This window comes from Erythranthe guttata, chromosome 9, assembly GCF_056151865.1.
Source record: "Erythranthe guttata isolate IM_541 chromosome 9, IM_541, whole genome shotgun sequence".
NCBI classification, from domain to species: domain Eukaryota; kingdom Viridiplantae; phylum Streptophyta; class Magnoliopsida; order Lamiales; family Phrymaceae; genus Erythranthe; species Erythranthe guttata.
In genome coordinates this window covers 7,351,915-7,373,552 of record NC_142541.1, presented here as the reverse complement: position 1 = coordinate 7,373,552, position 21,638 = coordinate 7,351,915, and the positions used below count along the sequence as shown (strand labels likewise).

The 21,638-nt window shown below is 38.3% G+C and overlaps 1 long non-coding RNA gene across 2 annotated transcripts; it reads left to right on the top strand.

Moving 5' to 3' along the window:
* The first annotated feature begins 1,682 nt into the window (after positions 1-1,682).
* LOC148767973 (uncharacterized) lies at positions 1,683-3,881 on the top strand. Of its 2 annotated transcripts, none has more exons than XR_016033390.1 (5): positions 1,683-2,016; positions 2,107-2,232; positions 2,759-2,853; positions 3,415-3,544; positions 3,616-3,881. It is a non-coding gene; the product is annotated as an uncharacterized LOC148767973 (long non-coding RNA). The 2 variants fall into 2 exon arrangements; XR_016033389.1 differs by having other exon boundaries at positions 1,684-2,016; positions 2,107-2,259.
* The last annotated feature ends 17,757 nt before the right edge of the window (positions 3,882-21,638 follow it).

The window sequence follows — 21,638 nt, the reverse complement described above, 5'->3', positions numbered from 1 at the left end:
CCACAGGTATGCCGGCATCTCGGTGAACCCCATCAAAGATCGAACCATGTCCAACAGGGTTCGATTCCGACGTTCGAACACTCCATTCAATTGAGGAGTTCCAGGAGGAGTCCATTGAGAGAGAGAATCTTATTCTCCTTTAGACAGTCAATAAGCTCGACGCTTAAGTATTCGCCATCACAATCGAATCGCAGCTTCTTATTACGGCGACAAGTTGGTTTTCTACTTGGTGTCTAAATCTTTGAACCCTTCAAAAATTTCAGACTTGTACTTCATTAAGTACACGAAACCATACCTAGAAAAATCATCGGTAAAGGTAACGAAGTAGTTGAAACCACCCCTTGCACTAACGCTTAGTGGGCCACACATCTCTGAATAGATCAAATCCAAGAGACTTTCGGCACGTTCCATTTTCCCTTTGAATGGCGACTTGGTTATTTTTCCTTTAAGACAAGATTCACAAGTTTGAAGTGAGTTCTCATCATCCAAGGTGAATAATCCCTCACGAACAAACTCGTTCATCCTTCTTAAAGAGATGTGACCTAGTCGTGGCGTGCCAAAGTTTTGCGGGGTTTTGACTTCTATATCGAGTTCGGGTTAACATAAAGTTCATTGGATTATACTTCATATAAGTTCAATGAATAACGTATCTTTCTCAGAACATTTCTGAGCAAGACACTCCTTACAGTTTACAGAGCCTAATGGTCTGTCTTTCCACATTGGAAGCAAGCATCACTTATATGCTTGTTTTCTTTGGCCTTGTGAATACTTGATTTACCCCTAGTCTATCTTTTGCTAGGCCGGAAACTATTTTCCTTTTGCTATCTGCTTCGACTTTGAACTATTCTTAGTAAAAGATATAGAAACTAGCAAATGCAAAACAGACTTCTCTTCCTTTATAACCGACTCGTATTACAACATGTTGAGCAACTCCTTCAAAAGGAGATTCAACCATATTCTTGTTGAAACTAATTATGAACGTTTCATAATAGTTAGTGAGTGATGGAAGTATGAGATACCGAGATCTTTGATGGGAGAACGACGTTGTGGTCACACAACTTCTTTAAGAGTGAGTCATCTTAAAACCATGCTTCAAGACCGTAGTCCTCTAGCTCAGTCTAAGAGATATCAACTCCTCTGTTGTCGCGAACCTCATTGCCATAATGTTCTCACCACACACGATCTCAAGGCGAGCCTATATGTCATTAACATAAAGGTGGTTCTCATAGTTCCTTGCTAACTTGGGCGACTAGGTGCTATCCACTAGGCCAAAATGCAAGACTGGCGACGTTTTTTTTAGCGACGTTTTTATATTCGTAGCATGTTTGCGACATTTATGAGTTAAAATCGTCGCTAACCCCGGTTTTGTTAAAAACCCTCGCGACGATTTGGATAATCGTCTCTAGATCGCGACGCAACATATGAAAACGTCGCACGTATTAAAAAAAAAAAACATATTTTGTTGCGACGAAAAAGGACGTTCGTCGCACGATTTACATATTTTGCAATTTTATATTTGAAAACTCGCGACGAAAATGTATAATACGTCGCCATGGTTCTTTTTTCCTGAATTTGGTGGCGACGTAAATCTGTATACGTCGCTAGGGTTCCTTTTAAAAAATTATTATCTTGCGACGTTAATGTAGAAACGTCGCAAATTTTAGATTAATTATTCTGCACAGACCCTAATTCGTTCACTTTGTTGTCTCTCTCTTCTCTCTCTAAAATTTTTCTCCCTCTCTCTCCTTCTCTCTTTAAAATTTCTCTCTCTCTCTCTCTCCTTCTCCGATCAGCCCACCGCCGCCTGCTGCGCGCCGCCCGCTGCCTGCCGACCGCTGCCCGCCGTTCCCCGTCAGCCCACCGGCATTATCCCTCCTCCGTGAACCGTAATCGTTGCCGATCCCGTAAGCCCTCCGCCGCAGAAGTCTCCCGCCAGCCCTTGCCGCCGTCGCCGTCAGCCCTCTCCGTAAACGACATTTAGAAAAATCCGTTATTTTTAAGGTTTCGGATTGAGTGGTGGGTATTGCTTTCTTCTTCCTACGAACCCTAATTCCCCTCTTTTTTTCTTCAGGAATAGCGAGTTTGATTCCATTTTCTAATTTGCAGGTGCCTACACTTACGTTTCTTCTGCTGGAGAAAAAGGTGAGGTACTTACGTACAAGGATGCGGGTGTTGACATTGATGCTGGTTCAGAACTTGTTAGGAGAATAGCAAAGATGGCTCCTGGAATTGGTGGTTTTGGTGAACTTTTCCCTTTGGGTAAGGTTTTTTCTATTTTACTTATTACCCGTATTCCATTGTTTTGCTGCAGTTGTTTTGGTTAATGTGTGAATTGCAATTAATCTCTCTGAAATGTGCATTTTTATTTGAATGTGAATTGATTGGCTTTAGATTGTTGTTTGACATTTTTTTCGGTCCAACACTTGGACTTATTTAACAAGGAAAAGTTGCTTCAAATTATTTTCGGGTGACAGTGAGAAACTTATTGCCTTTTTTTATGATTGGGTTCCCCACATTCGAAGATCATTTTCGAACTTATTGGCGTTTCCCTAAAGAAGTCTTCTACTACAAAATTTGGCGATGATTCATAGAAACATATTTTTTGCACTCACCAAACCGATCATGTTTCTATATGTTGTTGGTTTTATTGCTCTCAATACTTGTTACGTAAATTTTTACCTTATTCATTGTTGGTTGTATCTTGTGGTCTTTCCCATCTTATTATATTGTAATCTAACGATGTTTCAATAATTCGCAGGGGATTCGTATCTGGTGGCTGGTACAGACGGAGTGGGTACCAAACTTAAGCTGGCTTTCGAGACTGGAATACATGAGACCATTGGCATTGATTTGGTAAAACTTATGTCATTATTTGCATGTTCGTTATTTGTACCAAACTTAATCACAATTCGCAACTTTTTTTTAATCAGGTTGCAATGAGTTTGATTGTTAATTTCAAGAGTTAATGCTATCTCTTATACTAAACTATGTCGAAACCTTAAAAATAACAGATTTTTCAAAATGTCGTTTAAGAATTTGAAATGAGTTCCGTCGTGGGACGAACAAGATATATATTGTTTGCTAATCCTTAATTATCGAATGTTATATTCCATAACATTCGATAATTCAAGAAAAAATTAAACTACGGACTTTCGAACGATTATTGAAACTCACTTTGTTAACAGTACGGAATAAACTTAAACTCGTATTTGTGTTCTGGAAATGCTTATATACTTGGCTCAAACTAGTATTTGTGTTCGACTAGAAGAAAAGGTTAAACTGTAAAAATAAAAATAATCGACAACAGCTCTGATTTGTGCTATAGTTTGTGTCCGATTTAGTTAAAGTATGATAGGCTTACGAAATTCAATTCCGTCGCCGCTGGGCCCCTTCTTTCTTTCCATTTGTCTCCAGGAATTTTGATGCACATGGGCAGAGGTTACCCTTCAAAGGGTATTGTTAGTCAAGAAAAAAATAGTGGGGGAGAAACTCCCATGGAAGAGAAGAAGAACCAGAGCTTCATTTCAATCAATTTCTAGTTTGGGTAAGTTTCAAAAGTTCAATTGAGTCATTAAGTTTCAATTAAGTTAAATTGAGTCCTTACAACAATTGCAGGAAACCCGAGAAACAATGCAAGAACAAAATAAAGTTAAAGATGAAAAAGTTGATCGATTAGAAGAGCAATTGCAAGAAACCCGAGGTATTTTGAACACCTTGCTCGAGCGTTTTAATAGTGGAGTACAAACACGAGATGAAATTAGTGTGCCTCTTCAACTAATACATTTATGGTTTCAAGTTTTTATGTAATTTTTGAATTGATGTTTGTGTTGTATTTTGATATTTAATTGGTAATCATGGTTTTTAATATTTTTGAGTAAATATGGTTTTGGTTTTTTTTTATTTTTTTAACAGCTGATTTTATTTTGTAATAGAAAATTTGTAAAATATATAAACTAATTGAAAAAAAAACGTTTGCGACGAAAACAAAATCGTCACAAGCAACGAATTTCGTAGCAACAACTTGCGACGAATTTGTATTATCCGTCGCGAAAAATAAATAAATATTTTTTTTCAAAAAATACGGTTTTAGCGACGAAGTGTGTTTTGCGTCGCCAAATTTGGCGACGCAATTTTGGACTGATTTGGCGACGAAAATAAAACGTCGCTAACCGTGATAAAACGTCGCTAGGAGATAAAATTCGTCGCGAATTTTCGTCGCCAGTCTTGTGTTTTGGCCTAGTATCGTATAACACTTCGTCGTAATGGACACCCTTCTTCCACTTCTAATAAGTGGTGGTTCCCTAGTGAGTCGAGTTATCATGAAGTTTGGTCGGGGTATTTATTTGAGTATGCACAATTTGCTCTTGGAGCAAACGCGCCAAACGAATTTTATTGAGCCAATCAAGGTAATTATTGCCATTAAGTTTTGTTCGTATCGAGAATTGACGATAAGGGATTCTTAGCATTTATACTGAAACTTTTAAGTAGACTTACATAAAAGATATTTCATTATTAATGAATGCAATTAAAGATTTGGACTTTTATCATTTAATTGTTCTCCCACTCATTTTATCGAATTCCACCACCCTCTAGCAGACAGACGAGAAAACGTATTTTTCCTTAATGGGCTTTAGGTCCAATAGCGCAAATGTAACCCGTAGTTAATCTAGCCCGATTACATAAGCTTAAAGGTAGAGTACTATCTATCACATCACTATGTGACCCTAAAGATTGTTTTACCTCACACTTGATAATGACCTAAGTTAATCTCGCGAATATCAAAATCTTCGTGTTTCAAGTCTAGCCTACCAATGTGAGATGTCATAGATCCAACTCTATCAAACTAATGCAGTCCCTAGTTAATCTAACCGACCACATTAATCCAATAGAATTTTATCTACAACCGTATCTCCATCTAATGTCAATTAAATTACAGCTTATCCCATAATAGCACTCCCCGCTAACACGGCTTACTGCACTATTATGAGAGGCTACACATAATCTAATCGTTGGTAGAAGGAAAGAAGAAAGAACGACAAATCGGTTCTCCTTTATAGCTTGATAATTATTCTTAGAAATTAAGAATGAGGGATTTTTATTAAGTTATGGTTATCTCATCAGAATTATTGGTTATGATCGTTTGGGATTCCTACAACTATGTTCTCTAATGTGGAAACGCATATTGATCCTAAGAGAGACATACGATCATCATCGTACTCAATTACATTTATTCATCATATGAATTAATAAATTAAAACGATTAAATGCAAAATAATTAACGGACCTCTTTCATTCATAAATCAATCAAATAAGAACGAGACCCATTAATTATTTGCCATGTAATAACATTTGTGTTCCATTTATAAAATTAATTTAACAATTAAATTAATAAATTAATCCAACAATATTCCTTGAATTCAAATTAAATTAATGGATCAATTATCTAATTGGGCTTAATTGATAAATAATTTCAAAAATTAAAAATCAATTTGTTTCAACTTTAATTTCAGAAATTTAAAATAAATTTTCTTTTTTTTTTTTTTGTTTCGATGCTAACCGGACTGGTCAGTTGTAGAAAATCAGAAAAATAAAATTCAAAATTTTCGATTTTTCAAATTCTACAATTTCGGAAAATATTCAAAATATTCAATTAAAATTAAAACACCCAATTTCGATAATACAAAAAATTTAACAATTCAACAAATTAAGCATGCTTTTGAAAGCGATTAAACACGTTGACAATTAATCGATTACCCGTGGCTCTGATACCACTGTTGGGGATCGATGCATGTATACGCAGCTGAAAACAAAAATTTAATCGAACTCAATGTTCGATCACATGCATAAATCAATTAATTGAACGTACCTTAACGCTTCCGCCATACACATGGTAAACTTTCATATTTTAATCGAAATTAAATAAAACGAAAAACAAAGACGAGCATGCTTGCATACGACATCATGAAATCGAAAACATAGATTCTTCATATAATTGTCATGCTCACAAATTAGTTCACATACTCCAATTATGAATTAATTCGCAGGGGTTTTCGATTTTACCTCTTGAAGCGTGAGATTTCGACGAATCGAAATCTATAAACTAAGAAACGTACAAGCTGCTATTAAACAACTCCAAGGCTGCGAAGTACCGACCGAACAGCAGCTGGTCCGATCTGATCTCGACGGCAGCACATGAGGTGCAGCGGCGGCGGCGCGTGGCAACGGCGACGGCGCGTGCGAGGCTGGCGGTGGTGGAGTTGCGTTCTTCCTCTCCAATTAGGTTTCACCTCGTACAACTAGACCCACTCTAACTGCAGCACTAGATACCGAAGAGTTAGAAAACAACGGGAATAAAGACGAGGAAGAATAGAGAAGAAACCGGCGGCGGCGGCGGCGGCAGAGCGGCGGCGCGACGGCGGTGGGGCAGTGCAGCGGCGGGGCTGCATCCGTGAGGCGGAGGACGGCCGTGCTTCATGCAGCTAGGGTTTGGGGCTGTAAAATCTAATCTCAACTCATCATATGAGTTGTATTTATACTAGGGTTCATAACCCTCATGGGCTTAAGTCATGGGGCTTGACCCGCTGATCCATTAAGCCCACCCCTTCGTCGGCCTCGTTTCTTACAAACGATCGTCCACAAAATTATAACAAAATTATATTTGTGACGAGCAAAAATTCCTCGTCGATACGAGTGCCTCTTTGAAATTTTCAATTTCCAAAATTCGAAACTTCTAATTTAGTGGACCTGCTAAATCGGGAAACTTCCCAATTTAGAAAGTACACTAAATTTCCGCATATCTCTTTCTCTCCGTTTATTCCAACTCGTAATCCACAATTACGAATCTTAGATTCAATCATATTGACATCCAACTACGCAAAGATTAACACATTAATCTATGCTTGTTGTTTTTCAAGGATCCATGCTACACGAGAAGTGTGACCCTCAATGGTTCAGGTGTAAGCTAGCCGTGGGCTCACAACTCTTTGTGATTCGAACAACACATTGTTCTTATACGAACTCCTCCCAAGAGTCCCAATTAGGGTAAAACTCATTTTACTCAATCGCCGATCAAATCGGTGCCCAACGAATCAAGATTGGCGTGTAGCAACTACGCATCATGATTCCCTAGATAAAAATGAAGTGCCTGCAAGAACCTTGTGATATAGTTAACGTACAGTACGATCCCTTCGCAGCAAATGTCCCGATTGAACTAGAGGTATTGGTCCATCGAGACTTCTTATTAAGTTCAATAACCGTGCGAACGTTCAAGGTGTTATAATCCGTTCGTGTGTGACTTAGAGAAACACATTTCCCTAATCACCCCACTATCAACTCCGGCCGGAGATTCCATGGATTACAAACCGACAGAACACACAGGACATCCATGACTACTCAAGCGCTCGAATCCCCTACTACAATGCACAGACTTCACACTAGATTTCGGACTGCACAAACGTTGGCCCTTGGAGCGGTCCGCGGTGGGACTCAGGGACATGTCACGATACAGTCGGTCCTCTAGTGAAGTCACGGTGATGTCTGGGTCTTAAGGACTAATGGTGCACAACTATATCATAGAAACCTATTACTCGATGATTGGGAACCACTTATAGATTTCTAGGCGAGGGAGTTCAGTGAACTCATCTAATATGAGCACCCACTCAAGTATGCCGATGTCACAACACCGATGACTGATGAGACGCAATACACATACACTAAGTGCTAGTCTCAAAAGGGAAAGGCCGGTATCCTCATTATTGGCGTAACCCATCGACTAGGAACAAGGTTTAACAGTTACATTACATTGCTGAGTTATCTCACGATTCTACTAGATCAACTCACAGTAATAGAGTAACTCGTTAGGACTATATCTATGCTGCTTGCATGGGATAAGAGATATAGAATGCCAAAAGGTATTTTACCATTAATTTGAAATAGATTATTTACGAGTAGCGTGAGGAAACACAACACTTAGTTGGCTTATTGGTCACATACTCTAACAAATTAAAGGTAGAAAAAAATTATGCTTACATGCACATGTATGACTCCAAATACTCATCAATTTCTTCTACTCTACTTATACGAAATATTAAGCTATTGGGATCATTGCTGCTTTTTGGCTTTCAATTGTTAGGCTCTTTGGTTCGAAGTAGGAAATACGGGTAGATGTGGCTATGCTTCTTGAATTGAGGTGATTACGCCAAAATTTGAAAGATAGGCGTTTGAAACAATGAATTCACCTCTAAGGACTTTAATAAACTCGATTCATAAAAGTTCAAAAGTCTCCGCTTTTGCTCGTAAGACAATGGATCGAGTTTTCAAAAACAATTCAACAACCAGTCCTTTCTTCTCCCTTATAGTATCTACTTCTTCACTCTCTCTTTTTTTTAAGAAGAAGAAGAAGAATGACTTTATAAAATTTTCCAACCGAACACCAAGGGGTAATTTTTCAAGAATCTCCATCTATTCTACCTTTTACATATAGGCTAAAAGAAAGAACACCTTATCTCCGAGGTTCTAATCAAGGTTCTAAGGATAATTTCGATATAAAGGTTGGCTTGAAAGGCTCAAACGGTTCAAAGAAGGCCTAAATCATATCCCAAATTACTCACTACTCAATACTTCGTGTCATAAATGTCCTAAGGTGAGTTCTAAAACCGAACATACCATGATCTAACACAAATTAATTCCAAATTTATAATACAAAACATTGAACCAAATCAATGCACAAAGTGTGATTCCTAGCAAATCGACAAAAGTACTCGGGCAAAAGTGCATTCGCAAAAAGGATCATGAAAACACAAACTACAATCCTAGGACATTAATACAAATCAACAAACATGCACAAACGCAGTCGCTCAAATGGACATGCATAAACGTACATGTAACAAAACAATGCGCAAAAGTGAATTCGGAACAACGTTCTTAAAAACACGAACTACAATACTAGGACTTTAATACGCATCAACAAACAAGAACAAAAACACTAGATAAAAAAGATAAGTGGAGTGTAGAAATGACACTCTACGTTTTCGTTTACGTGGATTTTTTTTCGGATTAATTTATATTGCTGTTTTAATTGGTGGATATGGTATCTTATATGTACAAATAAAAATTAGGTGTCCCGGAAGCAAAAATGATCAAAGAGCAAGAAAAGAGTTGCAATTAAGAAAATAAAATCAAATTAGAAGAGAGAATCCCTCAACATCTTTGATAGTGTCCATGAAGTCGAGCATATCTCTCTCATCTAGCATCCAACTCACCTGGTTCCGATGGCATTTCAAAGCTATTTCAATGAGCTACAATTCTTGTCTCACGGCAAATTTCCAAAGTCAGACTCGAACATGGTCGAAATTGGATACGAAAAACGATCATGAAAATACGTACTATAATTCACGGACATGACTGCGCATCAAGAAACGTGCACAAAAACACTCACTGGAAAATATATGCACATAAGTAAATGTACAAAAGCATGCACAAAAGTACTCAGGCCAAAGTGTATTCACAAAAAGGATCATGAAAACACAAACTACAATCCTAGGACATTCATACTAATCAACAAAGATGCACAAACACACTCGCTCAAATGGACATGCACAAACGTACATGTAAAAAACCATGCGCAAAAGCGCATTCCCAACAACGTTCTTAAAAACACGAACTACAATACTAGGACTTTAATACGCATCAACAAACAACTGCAAAAACACTAGATAAAAAAGATACAGTGGAGTGTAGAAATAACACTCTACGTTTACGTTTACGTGGGTTTTTGGTTGGATTAATTTATATTTCTGTTTTAATTGGTGGATTTGGTATCTTATAGGTACAAAACAAAAATTATGTATCCAACAAGCAAAAATGATCAAAGAGTAAGAAAAGAGTTGCAATTAAGTAAAGAAAATCAAATTAGAAGCGAGAATCCCTCAAAATCTTTCGTAGTGTCCACGAAGTCGAGCATATCTCTCTCATCCGGACTCCAAATCACCTGGTTCCGGCGTCATAAGAAAGCTATTTCAGTGGGCTACAATTCCTGTCTTACGGCAAATTTCCAAATTTGGACTCGAACATGGTTAAAATTAGATACATAAAGCGTTCATGAAAATACGTACTACAACTCACGGACATGAATGCGCATAGAGAAACGTGCACAAAATCACTCGCTAGAAAATATATGCACAGAAGTAAAAGTTCAAAAGTATCCACGAAAGTACTCAAGCAAAAGTGCATTCGTAAAAAGGGTCATGAAAACACAAACTACAATCCTAGGACATTAATACAAATCAACAAACATGCACAAACACACTCGCTCAAATGGACATGCACAAAGGGAAATCCAAAAAACCATGCGCAAAAGTGCATTTGCAACAACGTTCTTATAAACACGAACTAACATACTATGACTTTAATAAGCATCAACAAATAACAGCACAAACACTAGATAAAGAAGAGAGACAGTTGAGTGTTGAAATAACACTCTACGTTTACGTTTACGTAGATTTTTGTTTGGATTAATTTATATTTCTGTTTTAATTATTGGATTTGGTATCTTATAGGTAAAAATAAAAAAATTAGATATATAGGAAGCAAAAATGGTCAAAGAGTAAGAAAAGAGTTGCAATTAAGAAAATAAAATCAAATTAGAAGAGAGAATCCCTCAATATCTTTTGTAGTGTCCACGAAGTCGAGCATATCTCTCCCATCCGGACTCCAAATCAACTAGTTCCGGCGGCATAAGGAAGCTATTTAATTGGGCTACAGATCCTGTCTCACGGGAAATTTCCAAATTCAGACTCGAACGTGGTAAAGATTGGATACCAAAAGCTATCATGAAATTACGTACTACAATTCACGGACATGAATGTGCACAGAGAAACGTGCACAAAAACACTCGCTAGAAAAGATACGCACAAAAGTAAAAGTACAAAAGCATTGATGAAAGTACTATGGGAAAGGTGCATTAGCAAAAAGGATCATGAAAACACAAAGTACAATCCTAGGACATTTATACAAATCAACAAACATGCACAAATACAGTTGCCCAAATGGACATGCACAAACGTACAAGCAAAAAACCATGCGCAAAAGTGCATTCGCAACAACGATCTTAAAAACACGAACTACAATACTAGGATTTAATACGCATAACCAAACAAGAACAAAAACACTAGATAAAAAAGATAATGTGGAGTGTAGAAATAACACTCTACTTTTACGTTTACATGGTTTTTTGTTTAAATTAATTTATATTTCTGTTTTAATTGGTGGATTTGGTATCTTATAAGTACAAATCGAAAATTAGGTATCAAGGAAGCAAAAATGATCAAAGAATAATAAAAGAGTTGCAATTAATAAAATAAAATCAAATTAGAGGACATAATCCGTCAACATATTTTGTAGTGTCCACAAAGTCGAGCATATCTCTCTCATCCAGACTCCATATCACCTGGTTCCAGCGGTATATGAAAGCTATTTAAGTGGGCTATAATTCCTGTCTCACGTCAAATTCCATACTATAATTCACGGACATAAAATCCGCATAGAGAAACGTGCACAAAACACTCGCTAGAAATGATACGCACAGAAGTAAAAGTTAAAAAATCATGCACAAAAGGACTCAGGCAAAAGTGCATTCGCAAAAAGTATCATGAAAACACAAACCACAATCCTAGGGCATTATACAAATCAAAAAACATGCACAAACACACTCGCTCAAATGGACATGCACAAGCGTACATTTAAAAAACAATGCTCAAAAGTGCATTTGCAACAACGTTCTTAAAAACACGAACTACAGTACTATAACTTTAACACGCATCAACAAAAAGCAAGAAAAACACTAGATACAAAAGATACAGTGGAGTATAGAAATAACACTCTACGTTTACGTTTACGCAGATTGTTGTTTGGATTTATTTATATTTCTGTTTTCACTGGTGGATTTGGTATCTTATAAGCCAAATCGAAAATTAGGTATTCAGGAAGCAAAAATGATCAAAGAGTAAGAAAAGAGTTGCAATTAAGAAAATAAAATCAAATTATAATAGAGAATCCCTCAACATCTTTGGTAGTGTCTACGAAGTCGAGCATATCTCTCTCATCCAGATATCAAATCACCTAATCCAGCGGCATTAGAAAGCTATTTATGTGGGCTACAATTCCTGTCTCACGGCAAATTTCATATTTCAGACCCGAACATTTGTCAAAATTGGATACAAAAAGCGATCATGAAAATACGTACTATAATTTACGGACATGAATGCGCATCAAGAAACGTGCACAAAAAGACTCGCTAGAATGTATTGTTAGAGTAGGTGACCAACAAGCCAACTTGTGGCTGTGGTCTTTCTCTTTTTTCTTGTAATAAAACAATCGTTTTTCGTTCGTAATAATAAAATATTTCATTTGGCATTCTATATCTCTTATCCCATGCAAGTAGCATAGATATAGTCCTAACGAGTTACTCTATTACTGTGAGTTGATCTAGTAGAATCATGAGATAACTCAGCAATGTAATGTAACTGTTAAACCTTGTTCCTAGTCGATGGGTTACGCCAATAATGAGGATACCGGCCTTTATCTTTTGAGACTAGCACTTAGTGTATGTATACTGCGTCTCATCAGCCCTCGGTGTTGTGACATCGGCATACTTGAGTGGGTGCTCATACTAGATGAGTTCACTGAACTCCTCGCCCTAGAAATCTATAAGTGGTTCTCATTCATCGAGTAATAGGTTTCTAAGATATAGTTGTACACCATTAGTCCTTAAGACCCAGACATCACCGTGACTTCACTAGAGGACCGATTGTATCGTGACCTGTGCCTGAGTCCCACAGCAGACCACTCCAAGGGCCAAGGTTCGTGCAATCCGAAATCTAGTGTGAAGTGTGTGCATTGTAGTAGGGGATTCGAGCGCTTGAGTAGTCATGGATGTCCTGTGTGTTCTAACGGTTTATAATCCAAGGAATCTCTGGCTAGAGTTGATAGTGGGGTGATCAGGGAAATGTGTTTCCCTAAGTCACACACGAATGGATTTATAATACCTAGAACGTTCGCACGGTCATTGAACTTTATAGGAGGTCTCGGTGAACCAATGCCTCTAGTTCAATCGAGACATGTGCTGCGAAGGGATCGTACAGTACGCTAACTATATCATAAGGTTCTTGCAGGCACTTCACTTGTATCTAGGGAATCATGATGCGTAGTTGCTAGGCGCCAATCTTGATTCGTTGGGCACCGATTTGATCGGCGATTAAGTAAAATGAGTTTTACTTTAATCGGGACTCTTGGGACGAGTTCATATAAGAAAAATGTGTTGTTCGAATCACAAAGAGTTGTGAGCCCACGGCTAGCATACACCTGAACCATTGAGGGTCACACTTCTCGTGTAATATAGATCCTTGATAAACAACAAGCATAGATTAATATGTTAATCTTTGAACGATTGGATGTCAATATGATTGAATCCAAGATTTGTAATTGTGGATTACGAATTGGAATGAACGTAGAGAAAGAGACATCCCGATTTAGCAGGTCCACTGAATTAGAGTTTCCACTTTTGGAAAATTGGAAATTTCGAAGAGACACTCGTATCGACGAGGACTTTGAGCTCGTCAAAAATATAATTTTGTTATATTTTTTTGAAACGATCGTTTGTGAGAAACAAGGACGACAAGGCGATGGGCTTAATGGATCAGTGGGTCAGGCCCAATGACTTAAGCCTACTAGGGTTGAGAACCCTAGTATAAATAGACCTCAAAAGAGAGTTTGAGATCATATTTTTACACTAAAAAGCCCTAGCCATCCAGCCCTAGCCGCCCAGCTATCTCGGCCGCCGCGCCGCCGCCGATCGCCGCCGATTGTCGCCGGTTTTCTCCTCTCTTCTCCTTCGTTTATTCTTTGTTGTTTATCTAACTCAGTTACATCTAGTGCTGTAGTTCGAGTGGGTCAAAATATACGAGCCCAAACCTGATTGGAGGAGAGGAAGACCGCTGCACCGCCGCCGAAGTCACACGCGCCGCCGTTACACAGCACGCGCCTTTCGCGTGAGTCGCACGCGCCACCACCGTGTCTGGCACGCGCCGCCGTCTGCCATCTGCTGGACCAGCTTGCTCCAGCCCTGAGTTGCTGCCCCCAGGATTGTTAATTCGCAGCTTGTACGTGTTCGGTTCTAGATTTCGATTCGTCGAAATCCCACGCTTCAAGAGGTAAACCGAAATCTCTCGTAATATATTATAAATTTGGATTTATGATTTACTTGCGAGCATGTTGATGTTGTGAATTAATTGTGATCATGATTTATGAAATTGTGTGAACAAGCATGTTTTATATTTTTCGGTTTTACATGTTTTGAGAAAAATCGATAATTACCATGTGTATGGCGGAAGCGTTAAGGTACGTTGACTATGTGATTAGTTTATGCATGTAACCGAAACTAGTTCGATCTAAAATTTTTAAATTCCGCTGCGTATACATGCACGATCCCCAACAAGTATATACATAGAAGTAAGAGTACAAAAGCATGCGCACAATTACTCAGGCAAAAGTGCATTCGCAAAAAGGATCATGAAAACACAAACCATAATCTTAGCACATTAATACAAATCAACAAAGATGCACAAACACACTCGCTCAAATGTACATGCGCAAACTTACATGTAAAAAACCATGCGCAAAAGTGCATTCGCAACAACGTTCTTAAGAACATGAACTTTAGTACTAGGACTTTAATACGCATCAACAAACAACAGCTAAAACACTAGATACAAAAGATACAGTGGAGTGTAGAAATAACACTCTACGTTTACGTTTACGTGGATTTTTCGTTGGATTAATTTATATTTCCGTTTTAATTGATGGATTTGGTATCTTATCAGAACAAATCGAAAATTAGGTATCTAGGAAGCAAAAACGATCAAAGTGTATGAAAAGAGTTGCAATTAAGAAAATAAAATCAAATTAGAAGAGAGAATCCCTCAAGATCTTTGATAGTGTCCACGAAGTCGAGCATATCTCTCTCATCCGGACTCCAAATCCCCTGGTTCCGGCGTCATTTGAAAGCTATTTCAGTGGGCTACAATTCCTGTCTCACGGCAAATTTCAAAATTTGTACTCGAACATGGTGATAATTGGATACAAAAGCGATCATGAAAATACATACTATAATTCACGGACATGAATGCGCATCAAGAAACGTGCACAAAAACAATCGCCAGAAAATATACGCACAGAAGTAAAAGTACAAAAGCATGCACAAAAGTACTCAGGCAAAAGTGCATTCGCAAAAAGGATCATGAAAACACAAACTACAATCCGAGGACATTAATACAAATCACCAACGATGCACAAACACACTCGCTCAAATAGACATGTACAAACGTACATGTAAAAAACCATGCGCAAAAGTGCATTCTCATCAACGTTATTAAAAACACGACCTACAGTACTAGGACTTGAATACGAATCAACAAACAACAGCAAAAACACTAGATAAAAAAGATATAGTGGAATGTAGAAATAACACTCTACGTTTTCTTTTACGTGGATTTTTGATTGGATTAATTTATATTTCTGTTTTAATTGGTGGATTTTGTATCTTATAGGTATAAATCAGAAATTAGATATGCAAGAAGCAAAAGTGATCAAAGAGTAAGAAAAGAGTTGCAATTAAGAAAAGAAAATGAAATTAGAAGAGAGAATCCCTCTGTTGGGAACCGGACACGTGTACGCCGCGGAAAACAAAAATTTTATGCGAATTATACGAATTTAAAACACATAAACACATGCCCGATAATTGAAAAGAATTAATTGCGTGCCTCTGCCTTTCCAGCGAAATTAAAAACAACATACATGCGAATTATTTAATCGACATTAAACTAAATAGCATGCTCGCATTAAATCAATTAATCATGCTCGCAGTAAACATCGAATTACATGTAATCACATAATATTCATAATTTTATATAACATACTTACTTTACGAACATGCATAATTAATTTAAATTAAATCGAATCAAAAGACAACTGATTCTAAATTTTACCTCTTGAAGCGTGAGGTAGGCGCACGAAACGAAGCTAGATTGCCACGGAAACCAATCCGTGCAATCCGGGGGCAGCGACGGCGTAACGGAAGCGGCGGCGGTGCGAGCTATGGCGGCGAGTGTGGTTCACGCGCTGTCTTCGGGCGGCGCATGGAGGCGCGTGCGTCGTCGGCCGATGGCTGCTCCTCGATTCTTCGATTCTCCGATCTTCCTCCTCTCGGATTTCACCTCTTATACTTCGATCTACTAAAACGTGGCACTAGACACGCAGTAGTTAGAATAAAGAGAAAGAATAAAAAGAAAAGAATCTACCACGATTAATCGACCAAGGGGAGGCCGATTCCGGCGAACGAACAGCGACGGCGGCGGTGGTGGCCGCAGGGGGGGGATCGACCGAGAGGGAGAGATGAGTGGCTAGGGTTTCTCTAGGGTTGTGTATTTGAGCATGACCTATAAATCAATTATTTATAGTGTCTTGTATAAAATCCCTAACGGGCTTAAGTTGGACCGGTCCCAACAGCTTAAACTCGTTAGTTCTTTACTCACTCGTTTGTCTCAATTCAATGATAAAAAAATTGTAACGATTACAATTTTAGAATAATTATAATTTTCTCGTCATTACTGTTAGAGTATGTGACCAACAAGCCAACTTGTGGCTCTGGTCTTGCATATTTATTATGGTAATAAACAAACCTTTTTCGTATTAATGATAAAACACCTTGGCATTCTATATATTTGTCCCTTTGTCATGAGCATAGATATAGTCCTTAAAGTTATTACAAGTATTAGTAATTGATCGTTAGGATCGTGAGATATAAACAGAAGTATTATAACTGTTAAACGTGTTCCTAGTCGAAGGGTTACACCACCAGTGAGGATATCGACCTTTCCCATTAAGAGACTAGCACTTAGTGTATGTGTACCGCATCTCATCAGTAAACGGTATGGTGATATCAGCATGCATAAGTGGGTGCTCGTAAGTTGACGAGTTCACAGAACTCCCTCACCCTAGAAATCTCTAAGTGGTTCTCAATAATCGAGTAGAGATATCTATGGTCTAGTTGTACACCATTAGTCCTTATGACCTAGACATCACCGTGACTTCACTAGAGGACCAGCTATATCGTGACCTGTCCCTGAGTTCCAGCGAAGACCATCCCAAGGGCCAATGTTTGTGCAGTCCGAAATCTAGTGCGAGGTCTATGCATTGTAGTCGGGGATTCGATCGCTAGAATAGTCTTGGATGTCTTGTGTGTTCTCATAGTTTGTAATCTCTCTAAGTCTCTGGCCAGAGCTGACTAAGTGATGATTAGAGAATTCGATTCTCTAAGTCATGCACGTAACGATTACAACACTTAGAACGATCACACAGTCATTGAACTATTAAGGAGGTCTCGATGAACGAATGCCTCTAGTTCCATCAGGACATATGAATCGAAGGGATCGTAATGTACGCTAACTATATCAAAAGGTTCTTGCAGGCACTTCATTTGTATCTAGGGAATCATGACGCGTAGTTGCTAGACTCCAATCTTGATTTGTTAGGTCATTAAGGTGAAATGAGTTTCATCTTAATCGTAACTCTAAGGGACGAGTTTTGACCGCAAAGGGTTGTGGGGCCATGTTGGCCGAAAACCTACACGCAAGTGCACGTATCGTACAAGTAATATAGTGGACTAAAAGTCCGGATATCGAACCCACAGGGAATATTTAATTATCTAATCCTAGACGCTAAATTCTACCAATTATTATCAAGCCCACCCTACACAGTCGAATTTTAGAGAGAATTAACTAAATTAAATTAAAAGGCAAATTAAAACGACAAAGCAAGAAAGCAAATTAAACACGAAGATTTATCAGAGTAAACGAGCCTAGGATTTTATTCTTCCCCCTATGTGATTATTATTCCCCCAATTCCTTCAATTATGCAATCAATTAACCCGGATTATTAACCTGAGATGCTAAAATAATCATAAACCGCTTCCGCGTGTATTACGATTCTAATACTCTAGATTCAATTACTATATTCCTATGCAATTAATTCTAGAACACAACATTAAGCACAAATCTCAATAATGGCTACCTAAGAGATTAACTATATTCGTATGTTAATACCACAAAGGCTCTTCTACCACAGTTCTAATTATTAACCCGATCTTCCGATTCATGCGATTAACAATAACATAAAAGCACATAAGTTGATCAAGTTCATGCACTTAATAAAACAAGTAGAAGAAATAATCCGGAATTAAAACTTGCATAAAATCATAGAAAAGGGTTCATAAATCCCACATAGGGTTCCAAATAAAATCCTAGAAATAAGAAAATTAGCTACTCATGATTAAGGAAAAACACAAATAAAATAAGTCATAAACGATAAATCTATGTTTAGAGTCTTCGAATTCTTCGTCTTCGTTATTGCTTTGTTGCTCTTGAAATTGCGTAAAAAGATCTCCTCAATTGTGTGCTTGGATTGGTCTAATATAGTGGGAAGAACTTGGGGAAGAAGGCAGTTTCCTTGTGCAATTAAAATTCCTTTACTGCGCAACTTCGGATTCTCGGACGGGGGTCCCACGATTTGCACTAAAACTGGGACGGGGTCCGAGCTTTACATCTTCAGAATTTTGATTTTTTTCACTTTTGGCCCATATTTTCTCCAAAATTGCAGTTTTGACCCCATACTTTTCCAATTCTTCAATTTGTACCTAAAATACAATAAATCAACTTTTTAAGCATCAATTATCATTAAAACACACCAAAAGCTCAAATAAAAAGGTACGATAAAGTGTAAAAATATACACTTAACACACCCCCAAACTTGAACTTTTGCTTGTCCTCAAGCAAAATCTTCCAATAAGCAAATAACTTAACTATAACATCTCATCACATAGATCAATGATCAACTTCACGTTTTCAGAACTTGTAATTATAATGACAATTCTTAGGCATTCACAAGCTCAAAATTCAACAACACTTAGTCACTCACCATTACCAAAAACCACAATTCATACAATTGCTTCAAGCATCCAATATTTGCAAATTAAAGATAGAAAGAATTTATACTTACATGCATATGCTTGACTCCAAATACTCACCAAATGATTCTACTCTACTAATATCGAACATTAAGCTATTGGGATCATTGGGGCTTTGTGGCTTTCAATTGTTAGGCTCTTTGGTTCGAGGTAGGAAATATGGGTATATGTGGCTATTTTTCTTGAATTTAGGTGATTACGCCAAAATTTGAAAGATAGGCGTTTGAAACAATGAATTCACCTCTACGGACTTTAATAAACTCGATTCTCAAAAGTTCAAAAGTCTCCACTTTTGCTTTTGAGACAATGGATCGAGTTTTCAAAAATAATTCAACAACTAGTCCTTATTTTTATTAATTTTTTTTTTTTTTTTCGCACGGACGGCTGACTCGACCCTCGATCATGTTTTCGACCCTGAAAAGTAAAATTCAAATAAATAAATTAGAATGCATGCTTATGATATTAAAAACGAAACGAAAAATTAAAGAAAAGTACGAAAAACAATAAAGCTCGGCTTGCCTCCCGAGAAGCGCTAAGTTTAAAGTCTTCAGCCGGACGTTGCTTCTTTCTCTTCAAGCAAAAGTGATCAAGGCCACTTGACGTTCGCCACCATCTCCCCAATAGTGTTTGAGTCGATTTCCATTTACTTTGAATACTCGTTCCGATTCACGGTCCTTAATTTCTATAGCTCCATGTGGAAAGACTTGTTGGACGATGAACGGCCCCGACCATCTTGATTTAAGCTTTCCCGGAAATAACCGAAGCCGTGAATTGAACAAGAGAACTTCTTGCCCTTTTTGAAATTGACGGTGCAAGATGTTGTTGTCGTGCCACCTTTAGACTTTGTCTTTGTATAACCAATTGCTCTCGTACGCTTGCTCTCGTAATTCGTCCAACTCGTTGAGTTGCAATAACCTTCTTTCCTTGCATTCTTTGTAATCAAAATTCATCTTTTTTAGCGCCCAATAAGAACAATGCTCCAATTCCAACGGTAGGTGGCATGCTTTACCGAACACCGCACGGTAAGGGGTCATTCCCAATGGCGTTTTAAAAGCTGTGCGATATGCCCATAGTGCATCATCGAGTTTTTTCGACCAATCCTTTCTTGTTGGGCCTACCACTTTTTCCAAGATATTCTTGATTTCGCGGTTCGTAACTTCTGTTGGGGATCGTGCATGTATATGCAGCGGAATTTAAAAATTTTACATCGAACTAGTTTCGATTACATGCGTAAACTAATCACATAGTCAACGTACCTTAGCGCTTCTGCCATACATATGGTAATTATCGATTTAATTGAAAAACACGTAAAACCGAAAATTACGAAACATGCTTGTTCATCAATCAATAAAATCGAAACACGTAATCACATATTACTCATAATCATAAATTACAATTCATACAAACATGCTCGAATTAATTTACAAAAGTTTCGATTTATTTACGTCTTGTAGCGTGATATTTCGACGAATCGAAACCTAAAACCAATCACGTACTAGCTGCAAATTACCAATCCTCGGGGCTGCAACTCACAGCTGAAACAAGCTGATCCAGCAAGCGACGAACGGTGGTGAGTGGCAACAGCAGCGGCGGCGCGTGGCAGCAGCAGCGGCGGCGCGTGAGCGGCGTAGCAGCGCGTACGGCGGTGCGTGGATTCGTCGGGGCAGCAGCTCCTCTCCAATTAGGTTTCACCTCGTATTTTCGACCCACTCGAACTACAGCACTAGATGTAAACGAGTTAGATAGCAACAAGAATAAAATGAAGGAAACGAGAGGAGAAAACCGGCGGTGATCGGCGGTGGCCCGGCGGGGCAGCAACGGCCGAAGGGGAGAGCGGCTAGGGCTTGAGCGGCTAGGGTTTGGTGCAAAAATCTTATCTCAAACTCTTGTTTGAGGTCTATTTATACCTAGGGTTTTCAACCCTAGTGGGTTTAAGTCATTGGGCTTGACCCACTGATGCATTAAGCCCATTCCTTCGTCGGCCTCGTTTCTAATAAACGATCGTCCACAAAATTATAACAAAATTATATTTGTGACGAGCTCAAAGTCCTCGTCGATACGAGTGCCTCTTCGAAATTTCCAATTTCCAAAATTGGAAACTTCCATTTCAGTGGACTTGCTAAATCGGGAAACTTCCCAATTTAGAAAGTTCACTAAATTCCGCATGTCTCTCTTTCTCTACGTTTATTCTGATTCGCAATCCACAATTACGAATCTTGGATTCAATCATATCGACATCCAATCGTTCAAAGATTAACACATTAATCTATGCTTGTTGTTATCAAGGATCTATATTACACGAGAAGTGTGACCCTCAATGGTTCAGGTGTATGCTAGCCGTGGGCTCACAACTCTGTGTGATTCGAACAACACATTGTTCTTATACGAACTCCTCCCAAGAGTCCCGATTAGAGTAAAACTCATTTTACCTAATCCCCGATCAAATCGGTGCCCAACGAATCAAGATTGGCGTCTAGCAACTACGCATCATGATTCCCTAGATACAAGTGAAGTGCCTGCAAGAACCTTATGATATAGTTAGCGTACAGTACGATCCTTTCGT